Genomic DNA, 5,415 nt, shown 5'->3' with positions numbered 1-5,415 from the left:
TTAGTAAATAATAACCCTAGAATTTCCTTTGTGCAGATCTATCTATTTCGAATAGTTATCATAACAGATTTAGCTAATTCCTTCGCAAAAATAGATCATTACTCATTTCATGTATATACATTAAAGATTCAACAGATTCACGCAAAAGATACACTTTATTTCATAGAAACAAATCACTAAGAAACAATGCATAAAATTAAACAGAATTGAGAACAAGGCACAGATGCAATAGATTTGGTCCAAAATCAATCTTTATTAGATTCATCATTCAAATTACAGACTCTTCCACCCTGCGCATTCAGCTGTAGGGGCCTACGCACTCAGTTGCAGACTTGCCAAGGTCTCCACGTACTCAGCTGTAGGAGCCTTCTATTTTCCCCTAAGTACAAGAAAACATAGCTTTCCTGCCTTAGCACTTTACCTTACACTTGTTCTTCCCCAAAAAATATCTAATCTCTAGACTCGCTATGAATAAAATATTTATAGCCTTTCTAATACAATACCATGGCCCACGGCCTATGGGCGAGTCTCAAAACCGAACTATCACTTACCCATACAAGGGGATAAATCCCCCTTTGATTCCTACTTAGTTGCATTCTCTACTTCCAGATTTCGTGGAGACTTTAAATTCTTTACAAAATTCTACTAAAAATTTGATTAAACTAACCCAAAATTGATCGTGGCGACCCTTTCCCAACAATACTATTACATGCTTCTAAGGGACACACTCCTTTTCTCCTCCATGTGTTAGAATCCCCATGCATCTCACTTAACTTGCTACAAGGTCACACACTTTCTTCCGAACAAATTCATCATACTTATCTATGTGCGTTACCGCGGTTAAGGCACTACATTACCACCCACTATTGGGACTCCTACTCCAAATGATTTGAGGTCTAGTCGGGGCTTCTTACCAGGGAGATCCCATAGATGTTGGTGGGTCCAACACCATCAACATTTCTAGCACTAGAAGGAGGGTGTTATATAGGAAAATGACCTCCTCATCAACTCAGAGGAGAAAGAAAGTTTGACTGAAGTATTGACCAAATTCACACTCCTATTTGCTAGGGTAACGATCCCCAGGAACTGGCAAGAAGATTTATAATACTCCGCATGCATGAATCAGGGGTGTTAGTCCTTAGGGTGACTCTTTGTGTTGCTTTAGGGGTAGCATTAGTAAACTTTTTTGAGTTTCCAGAGGTCAAAGGAGCGGGTTGAATGAATAATATCCCACTTTTTATTCATATGTCATCCCAAAAAGCAGGAAGCATCAATCTTCGACCTCTTTTAGGATATTTCTATTTCTAACAGAGTCTAATAGAAAGGGAAAGAGAAATAAAGATAGGAAACGTCCTTGCTTTTACCAAAGGGAACTCATGAGAGAGTTGGCAAGGATTAGCCTCTCATTCTATATATTGGAGGCTTGGGGCATTGTGAAAGATGTCAAAAGGTTGAAGAATTGACTACGTACTATAAAAAATTTGTATGAGACATATTGGTTTACCAAGAGGTTAAGAAGGGAGAGAGAGAGAGGAGCTGGAGGATTAAGGGAAGCTTGATTCACCAGATGGTTGTAATCATCCTTTCTTGTTAATAATATAGACCTACTATTGTGTTGTTTACTCTATGGTGTTTATGTTGTGATTCAGTTATGTATTGATGCAATGCCATAGTTTATGAGTAGCCTAGATGCATGTTAGTTGATATCCTTGTGTATTACTATTTTGATTATCAAGGTTATATGATGTAGTATTAATTCTTGTCTTGTTCATATGCAGGTGTTGATTTAGGAGCTAGCAGAGAGGTCTTCCACTCCACTACATTGGGTTCTCTAGCAAAACTTCATGAAGATATGAGGTAATCTCTTCCATCCTGCTTTGAATACCATTTCATTAATATGGATATTTACATGTTTCTTTATGCCAGCTGCAGCTAATCTGATGATCCCGAGAATATCCTTGAGGTTATTCCAACCACAACCACCAGTGCATTAATCCCTATAATAGAATTAGCGATTCCACTGGGGAATATACTTAGTTCCCATTTTCTCCTACCAAGTTCTCGGATCTCTCTTTCTTCTAGGCCCTCCTATACTTCTTGGTTCCCTTTTTGACCATTCAGGACTCTTCAATGCCCTCCTCATTGTGCTCAACTTTTGTTCTGATCCCAAGAGAGTTATAATGCTTTGCTGGCTTGCAGACAGAGTGTTAGAGCAATCACTAACTCTCCGTGCCCTCTTTTCAAGTGCGTTAGCCAACCAAGTCTTGATAAACAACCAATTTTGTGAACGCTTGGGTTGGGGAAGCTGCCTATAGTCTGATCAAGGATCTGCAGTTGTGCATTTTTGTTTGGTTTCTTGTTTCCTGAGAATTTTTTCCTTTTTAGGAAAATAGCTTAACTAGTTAATTTTTTTAGAAAAAGGAAAATAAAAATTTCTTAAAGTTTTTCTCCTTAACTAGTTAGATTATGTATTTATTTGGTTTAATTTTTAGAGAGAATTGCATATCTACAAGTTGTTCTTGTGTTTTACTGGACTCGATACATGGTACTGATTGATGTATAAATTATCCTCTCCTTGTAGAAATAAATCATTCATCGAACTAAAATTGAAAGCATTTTCTGCATGGTTTGTGTTAGAGTTCCACAAAACTCCATACGTAAACACCCCTTCTGAAGACATTAACCAAGTACATTTAAAATCTATCTCGTAATGAAATCAATCAGAAACTCTTTTTTAAGTATACACACATATTAGTCTAGGCTAGGATCTTCTGTTAGGAAGTTGTGTGTTAATTGTCCAAGATTGTAAAATCGAGAGTAGTGTCATTAAAGAGGGAAAATCCTATTGCACTCATACTATTCGAGACCACTCCAGTAAAAGTGGAGCTAAATATAAGAAAATATTGGAATGTGAAAGAAGGTAGCCCACCTTTGATTACATCTCCTTTGGGTATTCTATGTATTGGGGATCCCTTCAAGGGTATCAGAGTTGAGTCGAGGACTCGGGTATCCTACACACACAGCGTACTGTCAGTGACCATGTCCCCCCCAATAGTGTATGTGATTTGAGGTAACCATAGTGGCCATACTTCTTATGTACGAACACAAGGTGACTGGGGTAGGCTACCCTGATACCTAAAAAGATGAACCTACTCTGTCTCCATTTTTTGGGAGGGTGCTCGTCTTCACAAGAGTACTTGGCCCCTTAATTTGAGGTTCAGGTGAAACTGAAGAGTAATCGTAACTGTACATTTTGTGATCTCTCTCTTTTATCCATTGTGATACTAGGTTTCATCTCCAATAAATGGTAGTTATCAGACATAGTCATATCCGTACTTGCCGATTGACTTTTTAGAGTATATTTTATTTTTTAGGTGCCAATTTGTTATCACTGAGACTATAATCAATATCACTATTTTTTTTTGATAAAATGTATCTGTCACCATGGCTACATATGACCCTCGTCATCAATCTAGGCAACAACAAGGTATTCCTCCACTAACTATGGAGGATTTGGCAATCCTCAGTGAGTCGGATTACCCATATTCAAGTAATCAGTCTCCAGTATCTACAACGAAATCAATCAATACATCCCAAGACTGAATAATGCCGAAAGATTTTTTCACTGAAGGTTTTGTACCTCCTTATAATCCTCCTATCAATGATCCTTTGGGACTGCTATTGATTCAAGTTTCACCTATACCTACTACGTCTTCCACTGTACCTACACCCACCATTCCATTGGCGACTAATTGGACATGGGCTTTTGTGGACAATTTTGGTCCACCCTCACTTCCCTAGTCGATAGTCAGTACTACACCATTGATCGTGAACCATGCGATCCAAATTGTGCCAAGTCTGAGCAACTTAGTTACACCCAAAACGAGCGGAACCCAATACATACTATTTTTTGCCCCTTTTATGTCTACCCTTGGACCTTCGACGAGCGCTCCAAATAGCGCTATTTGCATGAGTTCCTTCAGTAATACCTTTGGTTGGAATCCTTTGTTTAGTACAAACCCCTAGGTTCAAATTCCCGTGGGCACTATTCCCAACATGAACATACTGGTAGGGGGCATTACAATTCCCCTTCCATTTATAGAACAAAATGGACAATCATTGATTGACATCCAACTATGTGGCTAGAGGGATCCCTCAACTCGGTCTCGCTCAATCCATTTAGGAAACCCATTCTAAACCTAAATTGAGTCAAGGGGGAAATTATTATCCTAGGGGAAATCAACATTATATCCCCCAATATAACAACCCATATGGACAACCACAATGTATGACTGTTCCTCAAGGAAACTATTATTCAACAAATCCTATGTATAATGATGGGAACAATATGATGGGTGGACAACAAGGACCCTCAAGTCATTCATCATCACCCTGGTCAGAATTGGGGTCACCAAACACTTTTCCATTTTTGGCAACACTCAACATCCCCGATCTGTACAAACTGACCAATGACCCCATCTACCATAACTTACATTGGCCTCCAATCTCACACAAAATTCCTGCCGGCATCTCAAAGTTTGAAGGAAAAAAGGGGATAATCTGGGTACACATGTCACCACCTATCGTCTATGCTGCATATCAAAATCCATGGTGGATGACAGTATCTGGCTCTGGCTCTTCCCCCACACCCTTATTGGAAATGTTGCTAAGTGGTACATTGAGTTACCACACACATTAGTTAATACCTTTGGCACCTTGGTAATGGAATTTTTAAAGCACTTTTAGTTACCCATCTGCTACAAAACTAGGATGGAATGCCTTACTACCTTGTGCCAAGACACCTCCACCCACATCTTCGATTACATTTATGAATGGAGATGTAGGCAAAGGCTAGTCAAATCTCCCATTTCGAATTATCTATTATCATATTGGTTATGTAAATCTCTTCTTCCCAAAAACAACAAGGATGTTGCCTTAGGTGGTGCGACCACTGAAGGCCAATCCATTCGTCGTGCCCAATGCTTAGATTTGATTTATTCATAGTCTGGCACATTTTACGATGTAATCCCTAATACCCCCATAAATTCCAATGCTCCTGCTACTCAGCAACCTAGTGCACACGCTGATGGTATTATCGATGCTACCTCTGGGTCTGCTGTAAAACAACTTAGTGGACACATTGCCTAGTTTTCTGTTGATCCTTCTACCCAATCTGCTTCTCTTCCTACCACTGCGATAAACTTGGTGAAGTCTACTTAAAAACCTAATGGTAAGAATAAGAAGAATAAGAAAAAGATTGCTCCTTCTGAAAAGTATCCAGCCAAGCAATCCAACCCAAAGCAGAAATTTGGGCGCCACCTGACAGTGGAAAGGACAAAGTTTTCAAGTTCCCTTGCATAATCTATGTATAAGACCATATGATACATCGTTGTTTGTGCATCCAAGAATGCACAG

The sequence above is a fragment of the Pinus tabuliformis genome, chromosome 5_1, assembly GCF_031772625.1.
Source record: "Pinus tabuliformis cultivar Carrire ecotype Pingquan chromosome 5_1, CPIR1, whole genome shotgun sequence".
Classification (NCBI taxonomy): domain Eukaryota; kingdom Viridiplantae; phylum Streptophyta; class Pinopsida; order Pinales; family Pinaceae; genus Pinus; species Pinus tabuliformis.
This window is presented reverse-complemented; position numbering follows the sequence as displayed.